We start from the raw sequence: 17,574 nt of genomic DNA, 5'->3' as shown, positions 1-17,574 counted from the left end.
GTGCAACCATTATGGAAAATAGTATGGAGTTTCCTAAAAAAATTAAAAATTGAACTGCTGTTTGACCTAGTAATTCCACTTCCAGGAGTATATCCTAAGAATCCCAAAACACCAACCAGAAAGAATATATGCACCCCTATGTTCATAGCAACACAATTTATAATAGCTAAAATCTGGAAACAGCCCAAATGCCCATCATTAGATGAGTGGATAAAAATGCTGTGGTAAATTTACACAATGGAATACTATGCAACTGTAGGATCTCTTACCCTTTGAGACAGCATGGAGGCACCTGGATAGTATTATGCTAAGGAAAATTAGCCATTTAGAGAGAGACAAGTATCACATAATCTCACAAATATGTGGAATCTAAAGAACAAAATAAACTGAAGAACAAAAAACGATCAAGACGTAGAAGCATAGAAATGACTGATGAATCTCAGAGGGAAGGCAGTAGCAGGTGGGTGAGAGGGTGGGGAGATGTTAACCAAAGATCTTATATGCATACTAGAGGCCCGGTGCACGAAATTCGTGCACGGGGGTCCCTCAGCCCAACCTGCACCCTCTACAATCCAGGAGCTCTCAGAGGATATCCTATTGATGGCTTAGGCCCACTCCCCATGGTTCTTTGCTCTCTGCGGGGCCTGAAGGTTTCCCTGCAGCCATGGAGATGAAGCCCCCATGCCCTGCTGTCACTCTCTGCCTGCTGCCGCCATGTGCCATGTGAAGGAAGCCCCAATGCCCTGCAGTGTGCTCTGTCTGCCCAGCCTAGGGGCTTCCCAGACATGGACACACTAAGGAAGCCCCCATGCCCTGTTGTCCAGGCTCTGTCTACGGGACCTGGGGGTGTTCCCACTGCCACTGCCCACTAAGGAAACCCCCAAGCCCTGCTGTCTGGGCTCTGTCTGCCATGTCTGGGGACTTCCCCGCCACTGGAGCACTAAGGAAGATCCAAAGCCCTGCTGTCTGGCTCTGTCTGCCATGTCTGGGGACTTACCTGCCACTGCCGCACTAAGGAAGCCGCCAGGCCCGGCTTTGCAGGGCCTGGTGCTTCCCAGCTGCCGAGATCAGGAAGCCGCCATGCCCTGCTCTGCTGGCACTGGAGTCTTCCCGATCGCCTCAGCGACCATCAGGAAGACTCCATGCCCTGGTCCTCCGCCGGCTCCAGGCAGCTTCCCGATCGCCGCGGCGACGGGCCCTCGTCCTCCGCCGCCCCGCCGGCTCCAGGCGGCTTCCCGATCGCCGCGGCAACGGGCCCTCGTCCTCCGCCGCCCCGCCGGCTCCAGGCGGCTTCCCGATCGCCGCAGCGACAGGCCCTGGTCCTACTCCAGCAGCGGGGCTGAGGGGACTGGGCGCCGCCATCTTGTGGGTATGGGGGCCGCCATTTTTGTCGCGGAGTGATGCCTAATTTGCATACTACTCTATTATTAGATAGTATTAGAGGCTCGGTGCACGAAATTCGTGCGGGGGGGGGGGTCCTCAGCCCAGGCTGCACCATCTCCAATCTGGGACCCCTCGAGGAATGTCAATTGCCTGTTTAGGCCCAATCCTGGTGGGCCTAAACGGGCAGTTGGACATCCCTCTCACAATCCAGGACTGCTGGCTCCCAACTGCTCGCCTGCCTGCCTTCCTGATTGCCCCTAACCACTTCTGCCTGCCAGCCTTATCACCCCCTAACCACTCTCCTTCCAGCCTGATCAATGCCTAACTGCTCCCATGCCGGCCCGATCACCCCCAACTGCCCTCCCCTGCAGGCCTGGTCTCCCTAACTGACCTCCCCTAACTGACCTCCCCTTCAGGCCTGGGTCTCCCCCCAACTGTCCTCCCCTGCAGGCCTGGTTGCCCCCAACTGCCCTCCTCTGCCAACCTGGTCACCCCTAACTGCCATCCCCTGCAGGCCTGATCTCCCCCAACTGTCCTCTCTTGCAGGCATGGTCCCTCCCAACTGCCCTCCCTTGCTGGCTTGATCACCCCCAACTGCCCTCCCCTGCTGGCCATCTTGTGGCAGCCATCTTGTGTCCACATGGGGGTGGCCATCTTTGACCACATGAGGGTGTCCTTGTGTGTTGGAGTGATGGTTGATTTGCACATTACCTCTTTATTATATAGGATACTAGGGGCCCAGTGCACAAATTTGTGCAACTTGAAAGAAACTGTGGGCTGCAAGGCTGCAGTAGGCACAGGGGCAGTTTTCGGCCCATCCTCTGCACCCCCACCTGGCCCCTCCCACTGTGGCCCCCGGTCCCCTGTCTGCCAGCAGCCACACTCCAGCCACCGCTCCCATGTCCTGAAGGTGCTGGCCCTACTTGCACCTGCTGCTGGCACCACAGAGCAATTGGGGCTGGAGTTAACAGTGGTTGTGAGTGGGACCAGCGCTGTTAGGGAGTGCTAGTGGTGGCTGCTGCCCTGATCACCCCTCAGGAACAGGAGGAGGTGAAGAAACCCTCAGGGACAATCAGGGCTTGCAGCCACCACTTGCACCCACTGATGGTGCCGTGATCGGGATCGGCGCCAGCCACCGGCAGTGGCTGTGAGTAGTGGCTCCAGCACCAGCTGCAGTGCAAGCGGGGCCAGCACTGGCAGCAGGTGCAAGCACTGTGCAGGACTGCAGCATGTGGGAGCAAATAAATTTTAGTAACCACCAGAGGTTCGCCCCTATGACAGAAACCAGTGCCCTGCCTTGGTCTGGCGCACCTGCTCACCTGCTCCACCATTCTGCCATGACCAATGCCCACCATGTTCTGTACACGCCCTCTGGTGGTCAGCACATGTCATAGTGACTGGTTGTTCAGTTCGGTTGTTTGGTTGTTCTGGTTGTTCCATAGTTCGGTCTATTTACGTGTTAGCCTTTTATTATATAGGATTAGTTTATCTTCAATTTAACTATATACTTACCATCACCAATGTGTTTTATATTTACATGTTTCTAATAAGCATCCTTTCATTTAAGTCTAAAGAGCTCCTTTAACCATTTCTTTTAAGTTGTGTCTTTTGGTGATGAACTCTCAACAGTTTTTGTGGGGAAGGGGGTCTAAGAAAGTTTTTCTCCTTCATTTCTTTTTTTCCCTTTTTTAAGTAATAAACTAATATGCCAATTTTATTTTTTAAAACAGCACTCATAAAATAATGAATGCTTAGCTGATTTAATGACTATGTTCTTATATATGAAATTAAATGGGTCTCTAAAAATAATCTGAGAGTCAGTATATCCTCTGTTAAGTAGCTTAATTTACTTTCATATCAGGACTTTTTCAATGTTTCAATTTCATCCCATATTGCAGCTTTAATTTTTAAAGTATCATATTCAAACTCAAGCCAAGGCTGACTCCACTTCTGAGCTTCTTTTATTTGTTCTTCAGTTAAATAAAGATAAAATTTGATTCCTTTAATATTAAATTTTGGACACTCCCAGAGTTTGGACCTGGTTTTAGCTTGGGCTTCATTTTTGCTTTCCAGCTGATTAACAGGAACTTACTGGCTATATTTTTGTACTATTGGCTTCATATTAATATCAAAAGTGCCGTGTTCATGAATGGCAACTTGTAAGTATAGTAAGCCATCTAACAGCCATTTCTGTAATTTGAACACTTGAATTTCCTGGATTTTAGGATTATAAAGATCAAAGCAAATCTCAACACTTTGTCCTTTAATAATATTTCTAAGAATAAAAGTAGCTCCAAGTCCTGTTCCTGATCTCTGGATGTTAATCCCCAGAAACTGACCTGTTTTTTCATTGGCTTATCAGTGGACAGTAGTAACCCAAAGAATGCTTCCAACATAGAACTCTAGAATGTGGAGAACTTTTCTTCTTTCTAAAACATCTTTTTTTTTATGTCGAAAATATCAGAGAGTTTGTTCTTCCTCTTGGAGGAATGAATTCAAGACTCAAGAACCTGGTTTTCTGGTGCGGAGGGGTGGGGGTGGGGTGGCACTTGTCTATGATGACTGGTTTTGGAGGCAGCTGAAATGTGCTGGGCTGGGAAGGTCCAGTGCTCTGCTGTTGGCCTGGCCATGTGCAGGCCTTCAGGCGACAGAGGCCAGCGCAGGGATAAGAACCCTGGCCACTCCAAGCTCTAGATCAGGCCCATTGCTGCTGTACAGCCCCCTGAATGGAAGCCACCTTGCTTGTTCCTCTCCATTTCTTATAGTCAAATTGCTGGGTAAAATATTCCTGTTTGGCACTTTGTGTTTTATTTTTTGTTTAATTGTTTGTTTGTGTTTTCAGGCTTTTGAGTACATTGTTCTACTCTCTCCTGGGCTGTAAATATTTCACTGAGAATTCCGCTCATAGCTTTATGGGGGTTCTCTTATATTTGAGATTGTTAAAAAAATCTTTGTCTTTATTTTTAGACAGTGTCATTATAATTAGTCTTGGAGAATATATTTTTTAAATCTAATATTTATTCTGGAATGTAAAACTCTTTTTAAATATATTTCAGAGAGAGGAAGGGAGAGGGAGAGAGAGATAGAAAAACCAATGGTGAGATGGAATCATTAATCGGCTGCCTCCTACATACCCCCCACTGGGGACCAAGCAGCAACCTGGGCATGTGCCCTGACCAGAATCTAATCGTAACCTCCTGTTTCATAGGTCAACACTCAAACACTAAGCCAAACCAGCTTGGCATAAATATTTTTTTAAATTAAAGTATAGTGACATAAAGTATTAGTTTCAGGTGTATAATGTAGTGAGATTTCACATTTATATACCTTACAAAGTGATCACCACAAAAAGTTCACTATCTGTCACCATACAAAATTATTGTGATATTACTGACTGTATTCCCTGGGCTGTATTTTATATCCCCATGACTTATTTATGTAATAAGTTTGTACCTCTTAATCCCCTTCACCTTTTCTCCCATGCCCCCATCACTCAATCCTCTGGCAACTATCAGTTTTTCTGTACCTTTTTGTTAATTTGTTTAGTGTTTTAGTTTTCACACGTAAGTGAAATGATAAAAGTATTTGTCTTTATTTCACTTAGCATAATATCCTCTAGGTCTATCCATGTTGTCACAAAGGCAATATTTTATGCTTTTACATGACTGAGCATATATCTATATCTATATCTATATCTGTAGCTATATCTATATCTATATCTATATCTATATCTATATCTATATCTATATCTATATCTATATCTATATCTATATCTATATCTGTATCTCCACTTCTTTATTCATTCATCTATTGATGAACACCCAGGTTGCTTCCATATCTTGGCTAATGTAGATAATGCTGCAGTAAACATAAGGATGCATATACCTTTTTGAATTAGTGTTTCATTTTCTTTATCTAAATGCCCAGAACTGGAATTGCTGGGTCCTTCTATGTCTCTTGTTCTAACCTTTGTTTTAAAATCTATTTTGTCTAATCTAAGTATTTCTATCCCAGCTTCTTTTTTGGTTTGTTTCCATTTTCATGAAATATCTTTTCCATCCCTTTACTTTTAGTCTATGTGTATGTCTCTTTCTGGAGTCTCATAAGAAGCATACACAAGGGTCTTGGTTGTTTTTTTTTTTAATCCATTGTCACCTATGTTTTCTAATGGGACACTTAGTCAACTTACATTTAAAGTAATTATTGATAGGTATATACTTATTGCCATTTTAATTGTTTTCATATTAGACTTATAAATGGTTAGCCTACTATCTTTCCTACATGTTTGCCTTTTACTTGTGAGATTTTTTCTTTCATATATTTTCTTATTTCTAGTTTGGCCTTTCTTTTCAACTTAAACTATCCCCTTTAACATTTATTGTAATGCTGGCTCAATGGTAATGAATTCCTTTAGCTTTCTAAAGGAAAATCTTCATCTCTCCTTCAATTCTGTATGATAACCTTTCTGGATAGAATGTTCTTGGTTGTAGGTTTCCCCGTTTCATTATGTTGAATATATTATGCCATTCCTTTCTGGGCCTGCAAAGTTTCTGTTGAAAAGTCAGCTGATAGTCTTATTGGCATTCCCTTGTATGTAGATAGTTGTTTTTTTCTTGCTGCTTTTAAGATTATCTCTTTAACTTTAAAAAATTTAATTATAATGTGTCTTGGTGTATTCTGGTGAATATCTTTTTGGGTGAGAATAATAAACTTGAATGTCCAAATCTCTTGCTAGAATTTTGAAGTAACAAGCAGTACGTTTTACATAAGTTGTCTGTCATTTTATTCCTCTTTTTTTTCTTTTGGGACCACAACAATGCAGTTTTTCCTCTTAATGGTATCTCATAATTTATGTAGTATTTCTTTACACTTTTTTACTCTTTCCTTTTTGTTCCCTTTTGACTGAATAATTTCAAAGATTCTGTCTTCAACTTCACAGATATATCCTTCTGCTTGTACTAGTCTACTATTGTTGCTCTCTATTATATATTTTTTTCATTTCATTCATTGTATTCTTCAGATTCAGATAATTTCTATGTTTTTAAAAAATATTTTATTGACTTTTAGAAAGAGGAAGGGAGAGGGAGAGAGATAAATGCCAATGTGAGAGAGAAACATCAGTTTGCTGCTTCCTGCATGTCCCCCACTGGGGATCAAGCCTACAACCCTGGCATATGCCCTGACCAGGATCAAACCAGCAACCTTTTGGTGCACAAGGTGATGCCCAACCAACTGAGTCACACTGGACAGGCCTTATGTGTTTTTTTATGATTTTATTACTTTGTTAAATTCCTTTTCTCCTTTCTTGTTTTCCAGATTACCTTCAATTATTTGTTCACTGAGCTTTCTTACAATAGCTATTTTGAATTATTTATTGAGCAAACCACAGATCTATATTTTTTGTTGTCAGTTACTGGAAAATTACCATATTCCTTTGGTGGGTTATGTTCCTTGACTTTTCATGTTTATTGAAGTCTTGTGTCACTATATTTGCATTTAAAAGAGCAGTCACCTCCTCTAGTCTTTATAGACTGGCTTCAGGAGGGTAATACCTTTATTCAGTCTGTTTAGTGATTCTGCAGCTTTCTCAGACCTTTTCAATGGATATACTTGCTCCATACTTTTTGTTTCCTCTTGAGTGTGATTCTTAAAATTGTTTGTCTTTCTGTATCCTTCAAAGCCAGGTTGTGTGTGGACAGCCTTCCATTTTATTTCCCTAGAGCAGTGTTGAATGCTCAATTTTCTGTGCTTTCTCCCAATGCTGCAGAGATGGATAGGCTTTTCAAACATGCTTTGTAGCCATCAGCAAAAGCTCACTCTCACTGCTATTTGGGGTATATAAAAGGAGCTGGCTATGTGGTGTAGAATTGTGTGGGTAAAGAACACAGCACATAGTGTGTGCCCTTTGGCCAGTTGGGGGAATATGCAGGTGAGGTGTCCCCAGCATCTTATGGGCATGTTTCCTGATATAGTCTGCAAAGTGATTATTAGGATCACATCACTTTTACTCCTTTCATTCTGAGCCCTGGCAGCGATTCTTCCTACTGCTCACTGCACCGCATTCATCCAGTTTATGAATCAATATTCTGGAGGGAGTAAGAAAGAAATAAGCTTCCTTGACAACTTTTTTCACAGCTGAGGAAGACAAGCACTTATCCTATTCTCTTACTTTTTCCTATGGGAGAAAGCATGGACCCAAAAAGTCTTTCTTGGCACTGCACTGTACTGCCTTGTGGGAGAGGTAACATAGGTAATGTGAATCTGTTCCTCTTAACATCTTTAATGAGTACAATTTCTGATTTTTATTTTGCTCCAGTGATGTGCTGGTACTTCTCCACTGGGTTCCTCCTGGACTTCCACAAATACACTCTCACTTGTGAGTGGTTCTCAAAATTAATTTTATGTGTGAGGAATAGATACTAAACTTCTATACTGCCATTTTGGTTCATACTGTTTTGATTACTGCAGTTTTGAAGTAAATTTTGAAATAAAGAAGCATCAGTCTTCCAACTTTGTTCTTCTTTTTCATTATTGTCTTCACTACTCAGGATTCACTGAGATTCCCATATACATTTTATGATGGATTTAATATTTTCAAAAATTAGTTTTGTGATTTGGAAAAAATATTTCACTACAATCTGTAGGTCATTGTAGGTAGTATTTACACTTTACCAATATTAAATCTTCCAATCAATGAACATGGATGTCCTTTCACTCATGGTTGTGTTTTTAAATTTGTTTCAGCAATATTTTGTAGTTGTCACTGCACAAGTCTTTTGCCTCCATAAAGTTTATTTCTAGGTAGTTTATTCTTTTAAGTACATTTGTCATGAAATTGTTTTCTCAATTTCCTTTTGAGATTGTTCATTATTAATTTTTAAAAACATAACTGATTTTTATGTGTTGAATTCTTTTCTTGAAACTTGGATAAATCTACATATATAAAACCCTAATATGCAAATAGGGGGGAATGGGGGAACAACTGAACAACCAAACAACCGGTCGCTATGATGTGCACTGACCACCAGGGGGTGCATGTGGACCATGGCGGGCGTCAGCAGCAGGCGGCAGAGCACGGAACATGGTGGGCATTGGCCGCGGCTGGATGGTAGAGCAGGTGAGCAGGGGCGCCAGACCAAGGTGCGGCACAGATCGCTGTCATAGGGATGAGCCTCTGGTGGTTACTGGAAATTCTTTGCTCCCGCGCACCGCAGTCCCGCCCAGTGCTCACACCTTCTGCCTCCACCAGCCCCACTCAGACCCACTGCCAGCGCCGGAGCCTCCACTCACTCCCGCTGCTGGCACCTGGAGCTGACCCCAATCACTTGGTGCCATCAGCAGGTGCGAGCAGCAGCTGCCAGCCCCGATTGCCCCTGAGGGTTTCTCCACCTCCCCTTGCTCCTGAGGGGCAATTGGGGCAGCAGCCACTGCTCACACCCACTGATGGCACCGGCCCCAATAGCTTTGTGCTGTCAGCAGGTGTGAGAGGGGCTGGCACCTTCAGGACATGGGAGCGGCGGTGGGAGTGGGGCTGCTGGCAGACAGGGGACCAGAGGCTGCAGCGGGAGGGTCCAGGCAGGGGCATGGAGGATGGGCGAAGACCCGCCCCAGTGCCCACCACAGCCCCGCATCCCACAATTCCTTTCAAGGTGCACGAATTCGTGCACTGGGCCCCTAGTTTTAATATAAATGTTATGAGTTCTACATATATCATGTTGTCTGTGAATAGAGTTAATTTTATTTCTTTGTGTAGTTTACATGCCTATTGTATTTTTTCAATTGTTTTGGGTAAGCCTTTATTTTGTTGAAAGAAATGTCAAAACAGTTTCTCTAATTTTAATTGACCATTTTAAATGATTTTACGTTTTCTACTCTCTTAGCATATCATTATATTTTTTTAAAATACGATTTTTAACTGATGTTCTCAGAGTTTGCAATGTGAATTTACAACTAAGCCAAGTTCATTTTCAAATAACATTGTATCACTTTATTGGTAATGCAAATATCTTATAGCAGAGTTGTCCCAATTTCTTCCTCCTCTCTCATAACATTTGTGTCAGTCTTTTTACATATTATAATCACTGCATACTTTGTTGCTGATATTTTCTAACAAACTTGTATCAACTAGATCATTTAAGAATAGAAAAATAAAAGGTATTTTCATCTTTATTTCTTAATTATACCATCTTTTTTTCTCTATGTACATTTGAGTTTCTGATTTCTATCTTTTTCTTTTTAATATTATTTAATGTTTCTTGCATAGCAGGTCTATTGGTAACAAGTTCCCTCAATTTTTGTTTGTCTGATAGTCTACTTCTTTCACTTTTGAAGAATAATTATATTGGAAACAGAATTTTAGATAAGTATTTTTATTTAAAAATAGTTTACATATTTTATTTTACTCCCTTTCTGCTTGAATGGATTCTGGTGAGAATTCCAAATGTAATTCTTATTCTTGCTCTTCTATAAATATTTTTGTTGTTGTTGTTCTCCGGGATTCCTAGATATTCATCATTTATTTTGTAAAATTCTCAGTATTTGGTATTTCAACTATTTCTTCTTTTTGTTTCCCTCCTCTTTCTTCTCTTTTTTGATATTCCCATTACCTATGTTTTACACCATTTGTAATTGTCCCACAGTTCTAGGATAGTTTGTCTTTTTCATATTTTATCTTTGCATTTCTGCATTAGAAGTTTGTATTGACATGTTTTCAAGCATGATAATTTATTCAGTGCTATGCAGTCTATTGATCAATGCAATTCTTGATTTCTGTAAGCCCTTTCAATTTATAGTGTTTCATTTAGATTCTTTCATAGCATGTCCATCTCTCTGTTTACATTACCCACCCTTTCTTGCACATTGTCTACTTTTTCCTTTACAGTGCTTAGCATATTAAAGGTAGTTGTTTTAAATTCCAAGTCTGTTAATTACAAAATCTCTGCTATATCTTAGTCTGTTTCAGATTATTTCTCTGTATATTCAAACTCTTTGTGTGAATGTGTGTTTTTGTATGCCTTATAAGTTTTTGTTGTTGTGAAAGTTGGATACCACATACTGGGTAAAAGGAATTGAGGTAAACTGACCTTTAGTATGAGGTTTTATGTTTATGTTGCTAGGAGTTAGACTTTATTTACTGTTTGATGTAGCTATTTGTGACAAATGCTATAATATTGTCTGGTGTCCTTTTTTCTAATCCCCCTATTGTTTTAGTTTTTGTTGTTGTTCTACAGACCTTTAGAACAACAACAAAAACTAAAACAATAGGGGGATTAGAAAAAAGGACACCAGACAATCTTTCAGTTGTATTTCCTTATTGTCACAGAGGAGCCCTATTGATGTGCTTATAATGTGTGGGGAAGGAGAATAATTTTTTAGTACTATGATTAGGTTTTAGTATTGTAGTGAGCCTCTGTGTCTGTACTGTGGATTTTGCAAGTGCTTCTTAGGTTTGATAGAATCCTAGGAGTTCTAGAATTGGGTAATTCCATTCTCCTAGATTGCTAAGGCTCTAGAATAGCCCCAGTTGTTCAGACTCTGGTACAATAGTCTCCCTTGAGTGCAGGCCTTGTTGAAAAGAACAAAATGATCTGGGAATATTTCCAAATAGCTACCTCTCCCTTCCATCTGCCAAAAGTATGAGAGAATTTTTATTGGAACCTTACAGTGAGAACCTGATAGAGCTCCTCATTGTAAAACATATGAAGGTATGAAGAGCTTCTATAACATTAGTGCCCAACCCCAGGGTTCTTTAACCTCTCAAGTTTGTCCATACTTAGTATTCAGACACTTGTAAATTATAATTTAAAATTTCTTACCCTGGTAATGACTCCAGTGGTGGTTTCTGCTCCCGGGTGTCTGTTCTGTTAAGCTGTGATTCTGTGTATCCATCTTCTGTTTATCCAATATTAAAGGTATCCATTTTCCCTATGACATCAATTCTCATTAATCTAAAAAGAGTTGTTCATTTTCAGTACTTTCCGCTTTTTTTTTATTTTTGTGAGGATGGGAGTGATAACTTCTAAGTTACTTACTTGTTGGAGCAGAGAGCCAAAATTCTCCCATCATATTTTTCACAATTTATAGTAAAATATCTGCTGGAATAAAGGTTGATTTTTAGTCTACTATGATATGAGGAAAATTCAGTATCTGAGGAAGAAGAAAGTGAAATGGATAATTTAGAGGAAGAAAAGAAGATCAAGAGGGAGGGAAAGTCAAGCCAACCATATAAAGTAATGCTTTCATTTTCTGGCACTCAGTTTGCAAGTCACAACTTTTGTCTTTGAACAATATTCTCTTTCCAGCTGCTCCAACTTTGTTCCACCCATTTCAACTCTTGTGCTTTTGATGATGACTTATCTTCCAGCCAGAAAATGCTTGAGGTGTAAATGGTATTGAGCTTGTAACAAATGGGGACAGAGTATCAATGCTTTTTCTTCCTTTACAGAAACATGCTCTATTCCTGCCCTCTTGACAGACATTTTTGTTTCCTCCCAAAACATGTCACTTAACTTTGCTCTACGGCTTTAAACTGATGTGAATAGATGTGGTGCTTACACAGGATGGATCCCCTTGGAATGTAGGGTGAAGGGATGGAGGCTCTTAGGAACAATCACCCTGGTCAGGCTCCTCCTTCTTTATATATCTTGCCTTCTACATTCAATCAGTGCATACATCTCTCACTACCATTCCCTCTTTTCCAGCCCTACTATTATTCTCTTAATTCAGGTGTTTATTAGACGACACTTTATTTTGTTCAAACAGACATGTATATCTGATTTCTGCCATCTGACTCTTCTTAACACTTTCCTCAGATTATTCCTCCTATTTTTCTTGTGTCAGCTTATCATAATAATCAACTTAAAACACTGCTTCTGTTATGTCACTTACATGTTTGAACTATTTCAAAGGCTTCTAATATCTACTCTATAAATTTCTCTACCTGGACGAGAGTGTTTAAGACTCAGGGTAAAATATCACTCTCCCATTTACTAAAAGTGGGATTTGAGGAAAAGTCACATTAACTCTCCTGAGTTCCAATAGGGATAATAACATACCTCACACATTTTTTAAAAAATTTGCATGACATAATCTCTTCAAGGATGACCAGTATAGAATTTGGCAAATGAGAATATTCTTCCACCTTTCTTCTATTCAACTGTATATTCAAATTTTTTTCCAATAAATTATTTACATATTCTATAGTATTTAAGTGTTATATTAAGTATAACAATCAATTTTTCTGATATATACAATAGAGTACAAAACTTTATTTAAAGTTTATTGTATTTTAATTAAAAATTTAGTGAAATAAAGCATCATTATGAAGATTTGGTGCTTGTGCAGGGTAGTAAATAACAGTCTGGTTATCTTACATTTGTAATTCCTATTTCTGGAGCAACAAGAGTTTACTGTAGCCGAAACCGGTTTGGCTCAGTGGATAGAGCGTTGGCCCGCAGACTGAAAGGTCCCAGGTTTGATTCCGGACAAGGGCATGTTCCTTGGTTGTGGGCACATCCCCAGTAGGGGGTGTGCAGGAGGCAGCTGATCGATGTTTCTCTCTCATCGATGTTTCTAACTCTCTATCTCTCTCCCTTTCTCTCTGTAAAAAATCAATAATATATATATATATATATATATATATATATATATATATATATATAGAGAGAGAGAGAGAGAGAGAGAGAGAGAGAGAGAGTTTACTGTAAAAAGTAGTCATGAGGGGGTTGGTTGAGGTTCAACTTCAGATGGAATGAATTAAATAAATGTGTCAGTAATGAAAGAAATAGAAAGATATTGAATTTATGAGAAAATTTCAGTACTCTTCTTTGGTTTGTTTACAGTAAAAACAATAGCTTTTAGCCACATATTTCTTCAGAAAGCCATATATAATGCACACATGCTATACCAATTTCAGGGGATTGTGAATTCCAATCCCTTGAGATGCTACTTCTTAAAAATCATAGTTGAAAACATTTATTTACAAATGAGGCTTGTGGCCATATTTTTTTCATAGTATTCAAGAAAGAGAACAGGCTCTGGGATCAGAAAATCGAGGGTTACTAAAATTATGGCTCAGTTACTTAATAGCTACTTGAGCTGTCATAACCTCAATGAGCTTCTGGTCTGAAATATGTGTCTTTTGAAATTGTTGCAAACTGAACTTATTCAGCAAATATTATGTGATGTCTACTATGTGCCAGGTACTGTGCAAGACACTCAGGTTTTAATGCCTTTCCACACTTTACAGTCAAGAATACAGACAGAACAAGTCAGAAAACAAAAGTACATACAAAGTGTGGTGTTATGAAATAAGCCAACATGTTGCTATAGATATTGGGGATAACATAAGTAAGGGACATTTGGTCAATGTAGCCATTATTATCACATACAAGCACATGTACTTGGGTTTAAGCAGCCAGTGCAGTGGAGAACAGATCTTGGATTAGGGATGAAGAAACCTGGGATCAAATCCTAACAATGCTGATTATTTGTTAAGTAATAAAAATTATTTATTTTTCTCTTTAAAAAATAAAAATGAGGCCTCAAAGTCAAGTTCACTGGAACTTACATTTTGAAATCCCTTAAGATTTTGTCTTCTTGGTTCTTCAATGCCCCTTACTGAATCACTACATCAGATGGACGTAATCAACATCTTCAGAATATTTCACACCAAAGCTATGGAATATACATTCTTCTCAAATGCACAGACACTTTCAAAGATAGACCACATATTGGGACACAGGGAAAATCTCTTCAAATTCAAGAAGATTGAAATCATATCAAGCATCTTCTCAGACCACAATGGCATAACATTAGAAATAAACTACAATAAAAACAATCAGCCCTGGCTGGTTTGGCTCAGTGGATAGAGCATCGGCCTGCGAACTGAAGGGTCCCAGGTTCGATTCCGGTCAAGGGCACATGCCCAGGTTGTGGGCTCAATCCCCAGTGGGGGACTTACAAGAGGCAGCCGATCCATGATTCTCTCTCATCATGGATGTTTCTCTCTCTCTCTTCCTTCTTCTCTGAAATCAATAAAAACATATTTAAAAAAAAATTCAAACACTTGGAGGCTAAATAGTATGCTATTAAACAATGATTGGGTTACCAAAGAGATAAAAGAAGAATGATGTATCACTCAAGGCAGAGGAACATGGAAATAATAATACTTCTCTTTATGTTACCATAAAATTGTTTTATAAAGATTAAAAATTATCTTTATAAATTTGTGCCTGTCATAAGAAGTTACCACAAACTTGGCGGCTCTAAACAAGATAAATTTATTTTCTCATATTTATAAAGAAAAGAAATCTGAAATCATTATAATTGGGCTGAAACAATGGTTACTACAGGGCCATGCTTCATCTGGAGGCTCTAGGAGAAAAATCTGTTCCTTGCCTTTTCCAGCTTCTGATGGCTGCTGGCATTCTTTGACTTATTGCCATGTTATTCAAATACTTATTTTATTTTTTTTAAGTATGGTTTTTAATGTTATACAGAATTATTATCTCAGAGTTAAGTGTTACAGTTGAGGTAGTCACATCTCCTCTACCCCATCCAGATAAGAGGACCTTGTGGTTTTGGTAGTTCAGCAAAGAAACTGTCACTTTGCATTATAAACAGATAAAACAGCAGCAGCCTTTGGAAGTGCTGTAAAATGTAAGTGGCTGCACAACACTCTCTCCCATTTTTTTTATTTAATCATTAATTAAAATATACATAGAATATTATTTGGTATTAGGTTCAGGTTAGATAATCATATACCTTACAAAGTTGATTACATCCATCTGATCTAGTGAGTCATTTAGTATTGCTGTTTCTTTGTTGGTTTTTGTCTATAGGACTTATCCAGTGATGTCAATGTGGTATTAAAGTCCCCTACTATGATTGTGTTGCTGTAGATCTCACCCTTGATATCTTCCAGATTTTTTTTATGTATTTGGGTGTTACTGCATTGGGTGCATATATGTTTACCAGAGTTATAGCCTCTTGTTCTATTGATTGCTTTAGTATTATGAAGTGGCCTTCCTTATCCTTTATTATGACCTTCACTTTGAGGTCTCTTGTCAGATATAAGTATTGCTACCACAGTTGTTTTTTTTTTTTTCATTTTCATTTGCCTGAGAAATATTTTTCCATCTCTTCACTTTCAGTCTGTGTGAGTCCCTTGTTCTGAGGTGGGTCTCATGCAGATAACATATATATGGGTCATGTTTTCTTATCCATTCAACCACCCTATGTTTTTTGATTGGAGCATTTAATTCATTTACATTTAAGGCTATTATTGATAGGTACTTGTTTGTAGCTATTTCTATTCTTTATACTTGTATTCCTTCTTCCCTTTCTATTTCTTCTTTTTACAACAGTCCCTTGAGCATTTCTCTCATTGCTGACTTGGTAGTGATAAACTTCCCTTAGCCTTTTTTTTTTTTTAAATCTGTGAAGCTCCTGATTTCCCCTTTAATTTTGAATGATAGCCTTGCTGGATAGAGTATTCTTGGATTCAGTCCCTTGCTTCGTATCACTTTGTATACTTCATTCCATTCTCTTCTGTCCTGATGTGTTTCTGTTGAGAAATAATTTGATAATCTAATGGGAAATCCCAATAAAGTAACTCTCTGTCTCTCTCTTGAAGCCTTTAAAAGTCTCCCTTTGTTGTTAATGTTTGCCACTGTAATTATGAGGTGTCTTGGTGTGGATCTTTTTGGGTTCATCTTGTTTGGGCCTCTCTGTGCTTGTGTGACATTTTCTTCCCCAAATCAGGGAAGTTTTCTGTCATTATTTCTTCAAATATGTTTTCTAATCCTTGTTCCTCTTCTTGTCCTTCTGGCACCCCTATTATACATATGTTACTTTGTTTCCTGTTGTCCTAAAGCTCGCTTAGGCTCTCTGGCCTTCTAATTTTTTTCTCCATTTTCTGTTCAGATTGGGTCTGTTTTACTGCCCTGTGTTCTAACTCAGTCCTCTGCTCCTTCTAGTCTACTGTTGAAGCCTTCCATTGTGTTTTTTATTGTACCTATGTCATTCTTCATTTCCCCTTGATTCTTACTTAAGTTGATTTTCTCATCCAGCTGGTTTAGGAACTGTATGACTCTTACTCTGAATTCTTTTTCTGACATATATCATGCCTCTGCTACATTTACTTTCTTTTCTGTCTATTCCTCCTTTTCTTTTCTTTGGGAGTTATTTCTTTGTCTCCCCATTTTCACTCTCCCAAAATGGTTTACGCACTGAGTCACATGGGGACTGTGGCTGAAGGGGCAGCCTTGGCATGAGGATTACACACTCTGAGACTTGCCAGAGTGCCCAGGCTCTGGGTCGTGCAGGGCCTTTTGTTGAAGTGGCAGGCTTGGTGGGAGGGTCACACTCCACGACTCACCGCAGGGCCCAGGTTCCGAGTCACGTGAGTTCTGTGGCTTAAGTGGCAGGTTGGCAGGAAAGGAGCGTACTCTGAGACTCACAGAAGCCTGAGGCTGGTGAGGCTGGATGTCTTTGGCCGCAGTGGCTGTAGGGTCCAGAATGGTGTCTGAGGCCAGTCTTGGTGGTGGTAAGGCTGGACTCCTAGTCACAGCAGCTCTCCCCTTCAAGATGGAATGTTTTCTATTCCATAGCCAGCCGCTCCAGGATTGCTTGCAGCAGTAGCAGGGGCTCCCCATCTAGGAGAGCCTAGTTTGCCATCCCCCAAGACTCCTGCAGGATCTAAGTGTCACACACACACACACACACACACACACACACACACCAGACACATCCACACATTCCCCTTTCGCTTCCTCACTCACTCACATTCTGTCCTCACTGCCATTCTGCTGGTCACCATCTTGACTCCTCCCAGAATTTTTTCATATGTCTATTGGTTATCTCTATGCTCTCATTGATAATAGTCTATTCAGGTCTTCTGCCCATTTTTTAATTGGATTGTTTGTATTTTTGGTGTTGAGTGGTATTAATACTTTATATTGGATATTACCCATTATCAGATGCTAGTATATCATTGGTGAATATGTTCTTTCATTAAGTAGGTTTTCTGTTCTTTTTGTTGATGGTTTCCTTTGCTGGGAACAGACTTTTTGTTTGATGAGCATTTATTTGTTTTTCTTTTGCTTCCCTTGCCTTAGAAGATATATCAGAAAATATATTGCTAAGAGCAATGTCAGAGAGTTTATTGTCTATGTTTTCTTCTAGCAGTTT

At 39.8% G+C, this 17,574-nt stretch overlaps 1 pseudogene across 1 annotated transcript; it reads right to left on the bottom strand.

The window, feature by feature from the left end:
- Window positions 1–3,240: 3,240 nt before the first annotated feature.
- Window positions 3,241–17,039, bottom strand: LOC307095994 (large ribosomal subunit protein bL19m-like; annotated as a pseudogene). Its single transcript has 2 exons — window positions 16,845–17,039; window positions 3,241–4,021 (listed from the first exon to the last, which is right to left on the bottom strand). The product of its transcript is annotated as a large ribosomal subunit protein bL19m-like (transcript).
- Between the last annotated feature and the right edge of the window lie 535 nt (window positions 17,040–17,574).

Source organism: Cnephaeus nilssonii (assembly GCF_951640355.1).
Source record: "Cnephaeus nilssonii genome assembly, chromosome: X".
Lineage (NCBI taxonomy): Eukaryota > Metazoa > Chordata > Mammalia > Chiroptera > Vespertilionidae > Cnephaeus > Cnephaeus nilssonii.
This window is presented reverse-complemented; position numbering and strand designations above follow the sequence as displayed.